This window comes from Bos indicus, chromosome 8, assembly GCF_029378745.1.
Source record: "Bos indicus isolate NIAB-ARS_2022 breed Sahiwal x Tharparkar chromosome 8, NIAB-ARS_B.indTharparkar_mat_pri_1.0, whole genome shotgun sequence".
NCBI classification, from domain to species: domain Eukaryota; kingdom Metazoa; phylum Chordata; class Mammalia; order Artiodactyla; family Bovidae; genus Bos; species Bos indicus.
This window is the reverse complement of record NC_091767.1, coordinates 101793350-101810883: the sequence shown is the minus strand read 5'-3', so window position 1 is coordinate 101810883 and position 17534 is coordinate 101793350. Positions and strand designations below refer to the sequence as shown.

At 37.7% G+C, this 17534-nt stretch overlaps 1 protein-coding gene across 4 annotated transcripts in view; it reads right to left on the bottom strand.

Annotated features, from left to right (window-relative positions):
• The window catches only part of KIAA1958 (KIAA1958 ortholog), a 141066-nt gene that overhangs the window by 50529 nt on the left and 73003 nt on the right, over positions 1-17534 (bottom strand). The window lies entirely within an intron of this gene.

The following is a 17534-nucleotide window of genomic DNA, read 5'->3' as shown; positions in this document are numbered from 1 at the left end:
ATTTTATTGAATTAAAACAAAAATATTCAAATTTGTTATTTAGCATTAACTCTATAGAGATCTATATTTAATAATTACTAAATAGATCATTTATAGCAGTTAATGTGACATTCTACAGCAATTCAGGTAAACATAGTTTATAAATATTCCGTATGTAATTACAGGGCAGATTATAAAAAGTGATAAAAAATATTCTATGTTTTGCAAAATGAAAACAGACTCACAGATACAGAGAACAAATGGGTAGTTGTCAGATGGTAAAGAGGTGGGAGGGTGGGGCAAAATAGGTGAAGGGGAGTAAGAGGTATATATAATAAATAATTCACAAGGATGAAATACACAGCATGAGGATTATGGCCATGAATAGTATAATAACTGTGTATAGGGACAGATGGTTACTAGATTTATTGTGGTGATCATTTCATAATGTATTCAAATGTCAAATAATTGTGTAATACACCTGAAACTAATATAATACCATACATCAACTATATTTCAACACACACAAAATTTGGTGTTTTGGGAAAGTAATGAGGATAAAACTTCATAGCTAAAAAGAAAGGACAATGAAATCTGAGTAAGGCTATTATAAACAAGATGTCAGGAAGGAGGTATGTTTCCTGGATAGTTTTACTTTATTAATTTATTATTTATATTCTGCCACCAAAGATTGGAGGTACCTCTTTCCATTATGAATCACTCATGATTAAGTAATGTTGCTCTGGAATAGCGGTTTTCACACTTCAGTAAGTTTCAGAATCACTTAAGATCCTCAATCAAAATCAGATTCCTAGGTCAGGCCCAGGAATCTGCATTTAGCATCACCTCTAGGCTCAGGGTAAGGTTCAAGAGAACACACTTTGAGAAAAAGTTCCAGTGTTTAGGGCTTATGAAGGAAGCCCTACTCTGTTTTACTAGATTTTTTTAAAACAATGATTAAATTCAACGGTATCATTTAAACAATTTCCTCTCAGTAACATGTAATTTAAAATTGGGATGTTAACATTAACAATGAAAACATTTGTCAAAATTACCACAATTATGTCAGACATGGTCTGGGTGAAACTCAAAAGAGAAATTCTAAAAATGAAATCACACAATAGAAAAACCAGGTTATCCTAAGGATGTTGAGAGGCAAACACTAAGGTTAATTTAAAACAACATAAAAATATAATTTCTGACTCTATAAAGTATAATATAAAATTATTTTGTTTATCCCAATTATTTTATTTAGGAAAACTTTAATTTGTAAGGCTGTTTGGTAGGAAGTCTTTGAAATAACCACAAATAAGAAAAATAAAATTTCTAATAAGTTGAATTTTATTCACAAAGCACACTATTTTTGTATTGTACACATTTATGAATGTCCATTATTATTTTAAAATGACAGTTGTAAGGTATAACCGCTCAAGTCCTCGTAACTGTATAAAATGAAAAAAAAATCACTAAGCTAGCTAGCTAATTAGATATTTTTATAGGCATATTTTTGAGATATTTCCAAAATTCCAATACACAACAGTGTATTTTATGCTTCATTAGACTTAACTTTTGGCTGTGCTACCTTCTTCTGGTTGAAACTGTTTCTGGATCAACAATAAAAATGTATTATCTTTCCATTAGAAAGGTGAAGCCACCTTAACCTTTTACCATGCTGACTTCCCTGTTTATGTGCAAAGCCAAAGTGGTCAGCACATCTGTTCACTGTGGCTACTTGTTCAAACATTTATCACAAGAGTTTTCAAACTTTAAACAAAGACTTTTTAAGAAATAAACATTCATAGACAACTTTAGGGGAAACATTTCCAGTTCTTCAATTTTCACATGGAATCTTCTCTAAAACTTATTTTTCTCAGATGAAGATCGAGTTTTCCATCTCAAATCTATTGTGTTATGTACTCTGGGGATATCAAAGGCTTTGAGAAGCCAAATAAAATTTAACTTTAGTTTAAGGCAGGTACTAACATATTTCCTCCTAGACAGCCACGTAGCTGTTAATTAACAGAGGTGATCAAGGTTGTAGAGAAGCCAACGGTCAGCATAATCTTTCTCCCTTAGGGATCTCCTGATTGCATTATAGGAGTGGGAGCTGCGTAGCTAAATGATTATTTCTGTATCTGTGAATGGCTATAACTTTACTGTGCATCCATCTTTTTTTCTTCTGGTACACAGTGTGCCCTTCCAAGCCATAAATTCAAGCATTTCTCCACTGTCTTATCACCACAGCAAGTGACTTCCTGCAAAGACGGCAAGTGTGTCTGTGGTTCTCTATTCAGTCCTGCTTCCTCTACTATTCTCTGGTGGCAAACAGGGGCCAGGGAAGCTCTGATCACCAACCCAAGCTCGCCATTCCAGTTCTTCAAAAGTGATTATTAATTTTTTCATTTTTTGGCCACATCCCACTGCACGCGGAACTTCCCTGTGCCAGGAGGAAACCCACAGTCCCTGCTATGGAAGTGCTACCACAAGGGGAGTCCAACAGTGACTGCTAATTCTGCTGCTCAGCAGAAGAAAGCTGAGGTCTCACAGCTCCATCTGATAGTTACAGTCACATTTCTCTTAGCAGCATATCCAAATCCCTGTTTCATCACTGCATTTGGCAGCCTTTCTTTACATACCATGGTTCCAGCTGAAGATTTCTAGTTTTATTTGAGAAAATGTTTGTTTCTGCTGCTTTTTGTCTTGAAGTGCTCTCAAACAGTAGTCAGAATTCTGATGCAGCTCTTTGTATCTGAATGAGACTGCTGCAACTTCAGTTAATTTTTTTAATTTTATTTTTGGCCCACACCACGCAGCATGTGGGGTCTTAGTTCCCTCATCAGGGTCGAACTGGGTCCCCTGCATTGCAAGTGCAGAATCTCAACCCCTGGACCGCCAGGGAATTTCTAACTGTTGCAACTTCTAGTCCCTGACTTGGTGCCTTGCACTGAACAGGGATCCCACAAATGTTCACTGAATGCTTTCTGATCCATGGAATATACTCTATGAAGTAGTGTTACATTCCTGAAAGATTCTGGCATTCATCAAAAGCTCAGCAAACTTCATTAAATTTTGCTTGAATGCATGTGGTAAGAAATAGAATTTGGATTCTAAATAACAACAAAAATTGTTTTCAACACAAAGATAAAGATCACTTTCTATTTTCTTAAAAGAAGTATGTATATGGTTTAGCAGACAAACTAAATGAGCCACTGTCATTAATGAATAAAATGCACTGAGATGAGCACAATGCTTTTATTGTATCAAGGAAGTTGTGATTAATAACAATTTTTTTAAACTGAATGTGGGTAAAATCCCAGAGGTCTTGAAAACTGGATGAAGAAGACAAGGTGGCAGTCCAAAATATGCAAGTACAAATTTTATTTTCTAAACAGATCGGGCATTTAACAATTAGAAACTAAGTTTTACAAACGATGAATGAGTAAGCATCAGAATCACGTTTCCTCTGCCTACTTTGACCCTCACACACCAGCCTAATCAATGTAAGTACCCAGACCTAAAACGTAGCTTAGCCCTGTCTCCACAAATCTGCTCTTCCACCCAGTCAGTGCCTCCACCACCAGCCTATGTTCCCTAGCCTGAAACTCGAGTACCATCCTTGACACCTGCTTTCCCTCCCTGCTACAGCTAATCCATCAAGTCCTGCTGGGCCCGCCACATTTCAAGCACATTTAATAAGTAACTAAAACATGTCAGGAATTAAGTAAACTGAGTATGAACGGATGAGTGTTTTTGTGGAATGTATCATAGACTGAAGGAAACAGACAATAACACAAATAAATAAATTTTAGACAAACTGACAAGTGCTATGAAGTAAAACAACTGAGTACTCTGAAAAAGAATTAAATGACCTGCTTAAGGATGGATGTTCCAGGGAGGACTCTAAAACCTTTCAGGTGAGACCTGAAAATAAGAAGCCGATTACACAAAGTATAGGAGGAAGTAGGAGAAGGCGATGGCACCCCACTCCAGTACTCTTGCTTGGAAAATCCCATGGATGGAGGAGCCTGGTAGGCTGCAGTCCATGGGGTCGCTAAGAGTCGGACACGACTGAGCGACTTCACTTTCACTTTTCACTTTCATGCACTGGAGAAGGAAATGGCAACCCACTCCAGTGTTCTTGCCTGGAGAATCCCAGGGACGGGGGAGCCTGGTGGGCTGCAGTCTATGGGGTCGCACAGAGTCGGACACGACTGAAGTGACTTAACTAACTATAGGAGGGAACAGCACGTGAGAAGCTCCTACAATGGAAACTGAGTTAGAAGACCTGAAAGAACGTCAGTGTACCCAGAGAAAAGTGATCCAAAGGACAGTGGCGCAAGGAGAGGTCTGAAAACCCACAGGCCAGATGTCGTCGGGTCGTGTCTGTAAGTCATTATTAATACACTGCATTTTACCTAACAAACCTAGTTGCTCAGAAAACTACATGGTCAGATTCGTACTACTCTATTATGATATAAACCTATCTCCTCCCATGCTAAGAAAATCTTCAACAAACTCTGCTCTATATTAAAATGGGGTTAGTTCACATCTGCATGATTTGGTGGAAAACATTCCCAGACAATGAAATGATCCATAACCTGAACCTCTTCAGTAGAAGCAGAAGGTCAGAGCCTGAGGGAACAAGCAGAACATCCAAGTCAACACCCACCTCCCCTCCAAGAAAGGGTATTAGAAAAGGTATGAAGTTTTAAAGCAGATAGCTTTTCTATACTTATTTATAGTCTCTATGCCCCATTAATCTTCCCTGGTGGCGGTAAAGCATCTGCCTACAATGCAGGAGACCTGGGTTCAATCCCTGGGTTGGGAAGATCTCCTGGAGAAGGGAATGGCAACCCACTCCAGTATTCTTGCCTGGAAAATCCCATGGACGGAGGAACCTGGTTAGGCTACAGTCCATGGGGTCGCAAAGAGTTGGACACAACTCAGCGACTTCACTCATGCCCCATTAATTACATTGCTTTTCATGTATTTATCATCTGTGAATTCTGAGTAGCCAGCATGTGTTCCAGCATACTAGAGCTACCAAATGGTGACTGGGTTTGAAGACTGCCTGAATATGTACCAATAGTTTTAAATCCACAGATCCTGCACATATATTTTAAATGACTCAACATCTTGAATTTTGGTCTAAGTCTGATACAAAAAGGGAGAACTTCTGGACATGCATGGCTTGCAAAAATGGATTTTAAGAAGGTCTGCCCCTCCCCCAGACCTTCAGTCTAGATTATCTCCCTTCTCACCACATCACAAGCCTGCTGGGCTACTGCTGCTATCACTATCACTAGTATGGTTTTGGTTATAAGTTGAGTGGATAAGCTCAGTACACAGAAGATGTGAGTGACCTTGGTTCTTCAGATCAATGGTTACTTATTTCTTGCCTGTACCATCCATAATATTTATTGCCATAATATTTATTACTAAAACGTACTCAAAGTTTCTAAAAAAGAGAAGCCACCCCATAAAACTAGTGTAGTGACATGGGCCTTTGACAAATGTAGCCAACAGACTGAAAGGTTTTAGATTACTGACTTTCAAGGGATCTATGATTTGGAGAAGGGCCCCAGGTAAGAGCCTCAGTAAAGTTTTTATGCAGAGAGCTTTTCTGTACTTATTTACATAGTCTGTATGCCCCATTAATCCAATTATTTCCTCCCTTGTTAGGAGATAGCATGAGAAAACACACAATTAGTTCAGTATCTTGTGTTCTCATTTAATCTGAGGAGATTTATGTTAGATTTAAGTTCAGAGCAGTTTACTCCTATTGCTGTGGTACTCAATTTAACAAAAAATAAACTTACCTATCTCATCCCTTTTGTGATTTTATTAAAGCCATACATCTGAAGCAATAAGAAACATTTAAACATTTCCTGATGTTTAACTTCTAACTCATTCAAGAAGACTATTTTGTCTTTTTACTTGATACAGAAATGATGTTCAAATTCTCTTTATAAACCAGTGAAAGATAAGCCCATAAGCTTATTAAATAAAAGTATATTTTAAATTTGAAAAGTAAAGAAAGTAAAAGAAATCTGGTGTGTAGATTTATATTTATGAGGCTGCAGTGGAATTAATATTTAATCCACATGTGTGAGTACACACTGTGCCCTACCTAGCATTTTAAGACGACTTGTGGGGTGTAGTCAAAGGCAAGTCTCTGATGCTTACACAGATGGCATCGAAGAGAGAAGAAACACACATAAAACTAATTAAAAAGACCATGCACGACTGTGTAATTAGGCTCTGAGTTTGTGGCATGGGTTGCAGATCCTACAGGAATTCAGAAAGAAAAGAGAGAGAAGTCAAAATGAGTTTGAGATGGGTTGGAGCTCTATACCATGGGGAAACAGAGATCTGGGTTAGGTATTAAAGGATGGGCATCACTTGGTTACACAGAACGGGAGGGCAGAGCATTCCAGGAAGAACTGCATGCGCAAAGGGCAAGGGATGGGAAGGTGTGTGCTCATGAGGACTGTGAAACACTGACCCTGGCTCATGGGTGGGAGAAGGGGAATAAAGCGGGATGGGAGGTGTGTGCTCATGAGGACTGTGAAACACTGACCCTGGTTCGCGAGTGGGAGAAGGGGAATAAAGCCAAGCCAGCAGGATGGACACTTAGAGAGTCTTATATAGTAATTATAAAGATATACATTAAGGAAAGGAGACTGAATGTACTAAGTACAAAGATCCTCCACATGCTATGAAAGCTACTTAAAAAAGTAGAAGCTACTTAAAAAAAAAAAATCAACCCAACATTTCTCCACCTCTGACAGTCTCTACTCCTCTTTTTTTTTTTTTTTTCACTTTTAAAAGCTCTAATATATTTTTCTGGGTCCTCTAGATAGTTTACCAGATCCTCCTTGATTCTTTGTATTTCTTGATAAGAGAAAGGCTTATTAACTCTCACAGACTGATTATTTCTCCCGGTGGGTGTTTCATAAAGAGGCAACAGCTTGTGTGGCTGTTCCTCAGTCTCTCTGGCTGTTCTGCGCATATGATCCCAGGGATAGATTGGAGAAACCTGTTTTTCCTCTTCTCTTTGTCTCCTGTCCTCCATCTCATCTCTTACTTCGATGCTCTGAGTTTCTACTGAAAGCAGAGTAGTCTGAGGTCGTACTGGGACAGGAGTTGTTTGGACCTCCATGTGGGCAGTTTGAATCTCAGTTTGGATTTCCACTGAGACCAAGGCAACCCTTCTGAGGGGGGTTCTCTGGCTTTCAGTTTGCTCAGCTTGGAGCCCCGGGTACGGGGGCAAAGTGGGAGGACAGGAGGGAGCTGAAGGTTTCACGCCCAAATCTATACCCTTAGGACATAAGTCTGGCATATTTCGCAGAGAGAAAAAGGGCAACACATATGCCATTTCTACCCATTTCCCTTGTTCCTTACAGAACCGGTCTAATTATAGAACAGTATTAAGTATCCCTCCAACTGGCCACCGTTTGCCGTCCTCCAATGGATACCGTGGCCATGCAGTATCACATAGGAAGACCAGGTATGTCCTCTTTAAGCCCTGGGGATCAAATCTATCCCAGTTTTCAGGATACAGTTCAAAGGAGTGAGGCTGGAATTGTTAGCTCCCATCTTGTCCTGAAGGATCCTGGACGAGCCTCCAAGATGAAAGGTTGTTGTTGAATCACACGAAGACACTGGGATTCTTGGCCCCTGGAGAAGAATTCAATCTGGGGCCAGAGACGAGGCTTGATCGCTCAGAGCCTTTGTGTAATAAAGTTTTATTAAAGTATAGAGGAGATAGAGAAAGCTTCTGACATAGGCATCAGAAGGGGGTAGAAAGAGTACCCCAGTCTCTACTCCTCTTATGCTGTTATTTTCTTCCATATACCTACTACCATCTAACATAATATATATTTACTCAACAACCTATTTAGCATTTATCTCTGCCCAGGTGAGCTGTGAGCTCTGTAAAAGCCAGGACTTGGCTGCTTTATTCCCAGGGTCTGAAAAAGCTCTTGAGAAGTAGGAGCATTCAATAACCATTCATATTTTGTTGAATGAAGTAACATCAAAGCTGAAAGGACAGTTTCTGAAATAACTTTGTGTGCATAATTATACAATATACTTTAGACCAACTGTACTGACTGCATTTGGGAAGAACTAAAAATTAAAATAGGTGACATAAAATTCAATTTGGGGACTCACAGAGTCTCAAAGTCACTTTATCCTTTATTAAGGTTCTTCAGAGTCAGCTGTGGTCAGGAACAGTGATCTGGATGTCTGTAATAATGAAATGACTTATAAGCCCACTGAAAGCTTTTCCTAGGGCTATTTCCTTAAGAAATAAGGATCTATCAGCTCTCACACAAATTGCTACAGGACAGTATCTTTATCTTACTATTGGGATAAGAAAAAACAAGTAGTAATTCTTTAACCATACCAGAATTAATATATCCACAAAAATCAATATATCCCCCCAATCCTAACCTCCACTTTAAAAAGAGATTATACTGGCATTTTGGTGTCATCCATCTACTACATTCTTACTTCTTCTATACATATGTTCATTTGATATAAATTTTCTTACGACTCTTTCTATGTTCAAGGAAAATGATCTTGGTACTTTAAAAAAATATGCCCTTGTTGGTAATCTTATGATCAAGGCCTACTTTAATTTTGTGAGGGGATCCAAAGTCATATTTGTCAATATTCATGTTTCATTTTTAAAATACAGCAATAGCTTCTAACCCCTGTAAATTTATTAAAAAAAAAAACAAAAACAGGTATATTTACTTTATAGGTAGAAAACAAAGTGAGATACCCTTATAACTACCATAAAATGTATTAAAAAGTCAATGTCTTCTTTCTCCTTTAAACACTCAACTCATTGCACATTTCAATGCTTTTTCCTTAAAACCTTAAAACTCAGGCTATTTTCTAGGATTGTTAACATAACTAATTGAAGCCAGACTTATATGCTATTATAGCTATCTGACCAGCAAATTATTTTTATGCTCGGTTAATCATTTCCAATAATGGAAGTAAAATATATTTCTTACATATACACTCAGGAGCATGAAAATTTAGCACGATAGTACCAGTCAGTCTGGTATGATTTTTGATAGTATTTTTCACTGAAGCAGAAATCACTTAAACATTAGTCATCTGCTCATTTCTCCTGGTTGTACAGCATGTGACTCTAGAATCTCTGGACAGTTCTCTCCTTGATAAAAATTTAGAAAAAAATAGAGCACAAAAAACACCAGTATTTATTAAATAAACAAAGTGCAGGCCAAAGAAACTGAGGCCTCTTCCTCACCCATATTCACTGCTGTCTGCATATATGAATTAAATCAGGCCAAGGAGCTATGTTTGTAAGGTAAGGTAAGACATCACTTGTGTCAAGACTAGGCACTGACTTGCAGATCCTTGCAACAAGGAATTAATTTATGGCCAACAGGGTGCAGAGTCTCCATTTTTAATGAGTTCTCAGGTGGTTCTAATAGAGCTGTGGGTGAATAGGCCATGCTTTGAAAAACAGAGCTTCATCTCTACTTCCCCCTACAAGGCCTAGAAAATGACTCTTCCTTCAAATAAGCCTCAGCCCAAGTCTCAGAGCAGCTGCCACACTGCTGGGATGGCCAGATTTTCCAATCTGAACGTTTTTATGTCCCAGACAGAAGAGGTGCTTCCTAAGTGTTTAAGTGACTTCTATTCAGTGAAAAATACTATAAAAAATCATGCTGGACTAATATTGTCATCCAACAAAACAACGGATGAGTCAAAGAATTGTTTCCCTCTGAAACCCACTGGATTCAGATTTTTTTCTTTCATAATACCTCCAAATTTATTAAGTTCAATACTGCTTCCCTAATTGCCAAACATCATTTTTAAACTCTAACCTTGCCTGCTCCATCCTTCAGGGCAGTTGATGTAGGCAGTGTAGTGAATGGTTAATGGCTCCTGCTGATAAGAACACCTATGTTCAAATCCCAGCTCTGCTACTTAACTAGTTATGTGAATCTGCATACGCTTTTAAACTTAAGCCTCGGTTTTTTCCACTGTTAAAATGGATCTAATAATTGTACCTATGTCTTTAGAGTTGTATGAGAATTAAGGTCGGAAAGCAAACCACTTAGCTCAGTGTTGGACACATAAATAATCTAATTCAACTCTTTATACATATCACTGCTGAGAAATGTCTTCCAACTCACTAAATCAACATCTTCCTACTTCACTCGAGTCCTTCTCTACTGATGCTTTAATCTGTAGCAAATATTTACTAATTCTTCCAAGACAGATTTATAAAGGCCACCAACATTGGGCATAAGTGAACATATCCCACCATGGGCACATGGAAACAACTGGAGTTAACATCTATCTCTAAAACGGCTCTCAGGAGACCTTTCATTCCACATGACCTAGAATCCTGTGATTTGACAAGCTCAGTGTGTCACTGTAAGAAGATGTGACTGTATGACTCCAGTAAGGCACTAAACAAAGGTATAAGCATGGAATTCTCTCTTCTAAGAAGGCTGCTATTTTGAATTAAATGAAGAAAATGAAGATTTTTCCTCAATTGCTCCTCCTACTCAAAAAGAGATGCAGCAGCCCAACTGTGACGCAGTAAGTCTTGAGGGCAGTCCCATTAGCTAGGGAAGCTCAAGGCCAGCCATGCTTGCTTAGAAGGGAGTAAATTCAAACAGGCTTCACAAAGAGGAGATTCAACATTCCGTGACAAACTAAGGAGACACAAAAGGCAAAAGGGAGACCAGATGACAGGCATGAATAAAAAACTAGATGAAGCTTCTCAAATCTCAAACTTAATTTCAAGTCACAGAAAAGAAATTTAGTATTCCAAAGGCGAAAGCGTAGAACGAGAGAATAAATATTGTACTGTATTAATCACAATAAGGAGCACTTTCATCTGGGCCAAAATATATTCTTAAATCAACCTTCGAATGTGGCTGCATTTTCAAGCTTAGCAGCATGAAACCCACATGACTGTAATTAATGTAATAAATCATGTTGTGGAATTTTCTACAGAATCTGACAGTGCTCATTGATATACTGCTTATTAGAGACTAGAGATTTCTCCTGCATTTTTTTTTATTATACTGCCAGAGACACTGAATCAACAACACCTTCTGATGTGTCTGAAGTATCTGCTGCTGGTGTGATACATAAAATATACAGTGAGCTGCTATCAGACTTGGAATATACAACACTTAATACCCAATTTCCAAAAAGAATTTGTTTTTTAATTGTTATTTTTCTTGACTTAGGTCAGTCACAGAAGATACATGGATTCACTAGAGATGTGACGTTCATATTTTCCACGGTTTCAGTCCTGAAGTCACATGCTTCACAGCGTGACTCTCCTACTCAGTATATTTCATGACAACTCCGTTAGTTTCTAGTTCGGAACACTGTGAAACAGGCACTATTTCACCAACCTCTGTGTGTCCTTTCCCTGTCTTTCAAAATCTGACTCCTGAGTAAAATGTTCTTGAATGTTAACCCCTTTTCAAAAGTAAATCTTAGTCCTTGTGCAGTTCAAGAATTCAGCCATGAATGCATTTTCCCTCAGTGGGTTTACATACTCTTAAATATGCTTTACATATGTAAGCATTTTCTAATTTAGAAATACTGAAAATTTTTAAAATACATTAAAAAAATTTTTACTTTTAATTGGAGGATAACTGCTTTACACAACACTGTAAAACAATTATCCTTCAATTAAAAAAAAATTTTTTTAAACCCACACTAAAAACATATGGCTTAATGGCCCTTTATTCACACGGGTACCTATTTACCTGAGGAAAAGATCAAGTATACTTCCCCTAATAAAAATAATTTTATTCATTAATCATGAAAGTAACACATTTAATAATAAAAATAATTTTATTCATTTTATCATAAAAGTGACACACTTAATATAAAAAATTTCCCCAGAAAATAAAGGTTAAAAAAGGGAGAAAAACTGCCCATAAATCCATCCTTCAAAGACAGCCACTGGATACATTTTGGTATATATCTCTTCAATTTAAAATTTTAATTAAAAATAGTATTCTTTAATCACCAAGAGTCTAGTCCATTCTGTATTAACTATACACTTTTCTTGCAGTTTTTTTCCTGAAAATATTGCTCTGTCTCACATTTAAGAGGAAAACTTTAACATGGTAATTCCTGGATAAGTTACTATTTCTGACATATTCCTTTTGATCATCTGAAATCACATATTTTAAGACTTTAATAAGAGTTTAGAACTGGATTTATTATCCACTGATTTCACAGAAATTCCTTTCTTAGCTATTGAGAATTCCCTATGTCCACTCTTGCCCCTTTTCAAACTGTTTTCCACACAGCAGCCCTAATGAATTTTCCTAAAACAAACAGGAAATGAACGTTCTCTCTTATTTTCTTTCTGGAAATTTTTGTATTTGCATATTTGGTTTACCACTTAATAAAAATATATCTGGTGCTTCAACACGATAGGCACTGTTGTAGGCACATCTGTACATGTCTCCGCAACTGTTAATTTTCATCCCCTTGTGGTGGAGACAATTAGACAATAAAAGCAGATGGAAACTGGAACTAAAAAAGAAGAGTAAAAGTTTTGGCAAAGTTTTGGGGAAATGAAAAAAACTAAGGGAAAACTGGGCTACATCCTAAGAGGCCTGTTACGCGCTAAAATGATGAATGCTGAAATGTGTAGGAGAAGAATCACCACGGTGAGTAGCCTAGTGGTGAAGAGCATGAAACCTGGGAACCAGACTGCCTAGCTGAGAATCCCAGCTCCCCCATCCTCTTATTGTCTGACCTTGGGCAAGTTCAACCTGCCTTTGCCTTAGTTTATTCATCTGCGAAATGGAGTTAATTATAGTCCTAACTTCACAGAGTTGTGAGAAATGAGTTACCAGAAGTAATTAGTGAGATAATAAGCAGTCTGTAAGTACTAGCTATTATAACTGCTATTCTGCATGCAGTAATCAGAGAGCTAACCGTATATGACCCTGCCTACTGACGAGGATTTTGAAAGTAAAACAATCATCACCATTTGTTGTTAACAGTTCATCAGTATGTCAGTACTGAGTATTTGAAAAGTGACTGTTCATGAGTTTGCTAAAATTCTATGGCTTCAATGAGTGAGAACAAACTCAAGCACAATACATGAGGCAACATTTGATGAATTTAGGAGATGAAATGGTATATCACAATGGAAATGGTTACAGAAAACTTCTTTTTATTAGAAACCATTTCTTCCTTTAAATGTCCATGCAATTTACAGAACTGCATATCTTAATTAATAAGGATCAAAATGTGACAGTATCTTTTACTGAAAATGCATAATACAGTAAAAACCACAAAGGAATTATTCATCAACTCGGAAACAAAAGATGTATGGCACATAGAGTAAAAGAAAACAGATAACACGTAAAAATAAAAATGCACAAAACTCTAATAAATTATCCCCTCCTTTTCCGAGTGATGCTATTAATATTCATTAGATTCCATCCAAGAAGTAATAACCCATTGGATAGGAAGATGCCAATTCCTCTTAATTGAGTCAATGGATAATAACAAAACATATTTTTGAAAAGTTCATTATAAAATAAAAATTTTAATATTTATCTATATGGGTTGGCTTTCTATTGCACATTTATAAGTACAGGCAAAACAGGAAAATAAAGCCCTTTTCTTAACAATGAGATGGCTGTTTTCCATTATATAAAATAATAACTTAGCAGCAGTAATTATAACAGTATGAAGGTGTTGAAAAGCTAATGACTTGTAACATAAATCTGAATATACTCCAGAGACTAAAAATACTATATGAAATATCATTTCAGGTATTAATAAATATGTATTTCTTATTCACTGAACCAAACCCTAAAGTCAAATTTACAGGCACAGCACATTCTAGGATCATAAAGATCCTTTATTTTTCTTGCTGAATGAAGTTAGGTAAAAAATTAAGTAATACTTAAATTATCAAATTTTTAAATTTCTCAGGGCGTGACATCAGCAAGGTGGCCAAGTAAGACATCCCCACCCTGTCTCCCAACAACAATCTGGCATCTATCCATGTACAAAAGTGCCTTTGTGGGAGCTTTGGGACTGGGTCAGAGATTGTGAAACCCTGGTACAGTCCAAGAGCAAGGATGGCTGTTTTGAGAAGGCAAGCTCGCGCCCAAGTGGCTGACTCGCCGACTACGGTCCTGGTTACAGAGCCAGAAACAGTGCCTATCGTGAGGGACTCAGCTACGCCCCCATGTGGCTGTGATCCTGTCACCAGCACTATATGCCAAGAAATGCAGGAGTCACGCCCACCCATAGGCTGGGTAATAGTGTACAGATCTCGGTTCTGGCTGTGGACCCTAAGTGCCTCCAGCTTCTCCTGGCTGCGGTGTGGAGTCCCAGAGGGAAGCCCACACAACTTAGTCTGGAGATTCTGAAAGGGCCTGCAACAGGGCTCTGGCCCATCCCAGCCACAGTCACCAACAGTCAGGTTGACATAGGGACCTCGCAGGAGATACACTCATCCGTGCCCCTGGAAAATCGGAAGGGACCCTGAACTTGGCTCCAGCCCCATCACAGGAACAGGCCTGCATGCCCAAGGACACAGACGGAGATGCTCCTGTTCACACGACTGCAGATGCTAAAAGGGCCAGACAAAACTGCTAAGAAAACTGAACAAACACGTCATGGCGGGAGAGCTGAGGCCTCCAATGTCGCGCTGGTGCCTGAGACCTGCCTTTGGAGGCCTGCTGACCAGTCACCAATTTTCCAACTCTTCTCTCTACAGAGCCCTGCCTGGCAATACCTACATTTCACTCAGGAAAGGACCGAGGGGAAGCAAACCTATTTACACAACTAGAGAAGAAACCAACACCAGATTCCTGTCCTGCGTTCTTCAATGTGAACAATTAGGTGAGACATCAGAAGAAAAGCAGCTGCACTGAAGAGAAGAAAGAAGAAAAAAGAACACAGACAAGAAAGGAAAATAATTCAAAGACAGAAAGTAGTTTTTTTTAATCGAATTTAAATTCTCAAAGATTTGATAAATTATTATAACTATAATCTTCATAAAAGAAACAAGTACTAATGGAAAACTTTCAAAAGTTATTTCAGAAAGGAATTTTCAGCAATTTAAAGACTCAAAGTTTACTTCCTACCTATCCATTCTTGGGAAATTATTTGATGAACACCAAAAAAAAAAAAAAAAAAAAGGAGAAAGTAAAGGGAAACATGAAATCTAGAGAACAGTGGTTACAACCCAGGGGAAAACTCAGGATAGGTGGGAGGGTTACCTCAGGCTTACATTAAATCAACTTGTCCAAACTGCAGCAGCAAGGCTGAAGGCCCAATGTGCGAATGTTGGTGGGACCACAAAGCTATGTAAGAGCACACTGTTCTTTTGTCAAAATATGCTACCAAAATCTTAGGAAAACACATACACACACAAAACCCCCAAACTAAAATCATACCATATTTCACTGACTGTAAGATGCACTTCTTCACATTTTAACAGCTCTGAAAGTATGCTGGGACATACTTGGTGAGAACTTACTCTCTGTACCAGGCAGTTTTAAACCCTTTACATGGATTGAGTCATTAATCCACATAACAGCCCTTAGGAACATTCTCCTTTCAGTGTCCCAAATGCTGTGAAATTCATCAAGATGAAAGTAATTCAATCTGAGAACACTAATAGTTATGCACAATATGTACACTGTCAAAACAATATAAATGGTTTTGGATGTTTACAGTCAACCTAAGGATAAAGAAGAAAAGACCAGTTATGGCCACAGAAGAAAATGAAAATCCTGACAATCCTGTGAAGCTAAGAAGATGACAAGAAGAGGGGGAGAACAGCAGAAGGCAGCATATGAACACTAACACCTTCACCCTTGGGTTGAGAAAGCATATTTATTTCTTCTTTCATTATCTTTAGTTTTCTGTTGGGAACTGTGTGTTTTAGTGACGTTATAATCAAATAATGGGAGAGTAATACAAACTGAGTTAAATCCTCATCATTGATAACAAGGAATCTGAAGATATTTTCTGAAGTTGATAAACCAAGAAAAAAAAAAATCAAGAAACAGAAGTATAAACAGTTTATTTCAAATTTTGGAAGAACTAAAAATAGAAAGATTCAAAAGAAGTTTCCTTTGAAGAGTGGAATTATGAGGTGATGAAAGATGAGGTGAGACTGTTATTGTTCAGCATTTATGGACTGCCAAATACATTAATAACTTTGACAAAAATGAAGAACACTGAAGAAGGCAATAAAATTATTGTTTTTGTCTAAGAAAGCAATCAAAGTTTTAGGGCAGTACTGAAGAATCAGGCTGCTACGTGTATCATAACTGAAGTCAATAAAGCACCTAGGATGCATCAATCACTAAGTCAGATTTACTGTTCTCTGATCACTGTACTCATCACTGTTCTCATCTAAAATAAAGCTTAAAATTACCTTGCAGTCACAGAAGCACAACTCATCATTTTTGCCATGTTACATAAATACTTTTTCTGGGTCTAATACACCCTTGGGAACACAAGCCATTAGTTATATAAATGAGATCCAGACTGAAAGAGAAGTTATTGCTGGGCCTGACTACAGTGGGTCACCTGCACTCTGCCCACCCCTGCTGAGACCCAAGATGGTCAGGCAGCTCAATCTGGGAGGAGCGGGAGGAGCCTGCTGCTTCTCTCAGGAAACAGAAACAGGGATGACGTCTGAAGCTAAGACTGCGGTACTCTGACACTGACTTGTCTGCCCACAGGTTGTACATTATTTCATCTCTCCAGACCACAAGGGATGAATACCATGGCTAGAAAATCAAGGTCAATGCCTCCTCAATTCTGAACTGGCGCCTGGTTTCCTAGCAGTCTTACTCAAATCCAAATTCACTGAAGAGAATTAGATCTTCAGGTTTACAGCAATTTGCTAGGCTCCTGTATTTGGATGCATTTTGCATATCTGGGAGGTCTCAATCATATACTGATCAGCTTTAAATATATAAAAACAACAGTTTTTGCTACTTTTACTGGTAAAATAGAAAAATGCCTCTATTTTAAAGAAATAAAAAGTCAACTGGGAAGATTTTCCTGTAAAATATTAAGACAAATGATACTTAAAAAAGAAGTGAAGCATTGGGGAAAAAAGCTGATAAAACTGATTAATTTCTCAGAAAATTATGCATTTGTACAACTGAGAGCAATTAACTTGATTTTCTACTTCTGCCTTTCAGAAAACTAGTAAACAATTATATTTGTAATTCTTAAAGAAAGATCATTAGTTGTCTGTAAAAATAAGCAATATTACAAGTTTAACTAAGTTCATGTTATTTTTAGGTATGTAAAAAGTGTCTCAAATAAATTATGATGTGAAATAGGTTGCCTGTAGCCCCTGTACTTTTAATTCCCAGCTGAGAAAGACCTTCCTTTCATTTATCATAGTGGCCTAATTGTTCACTTCATCACTTTTAGCCATATATCACCCTCATCTTCATAAATATGCTCTCTAAAGGCAAATAATTCAGTCTTATAAAGTCACTGATAGTTTAACAGCATCTTAG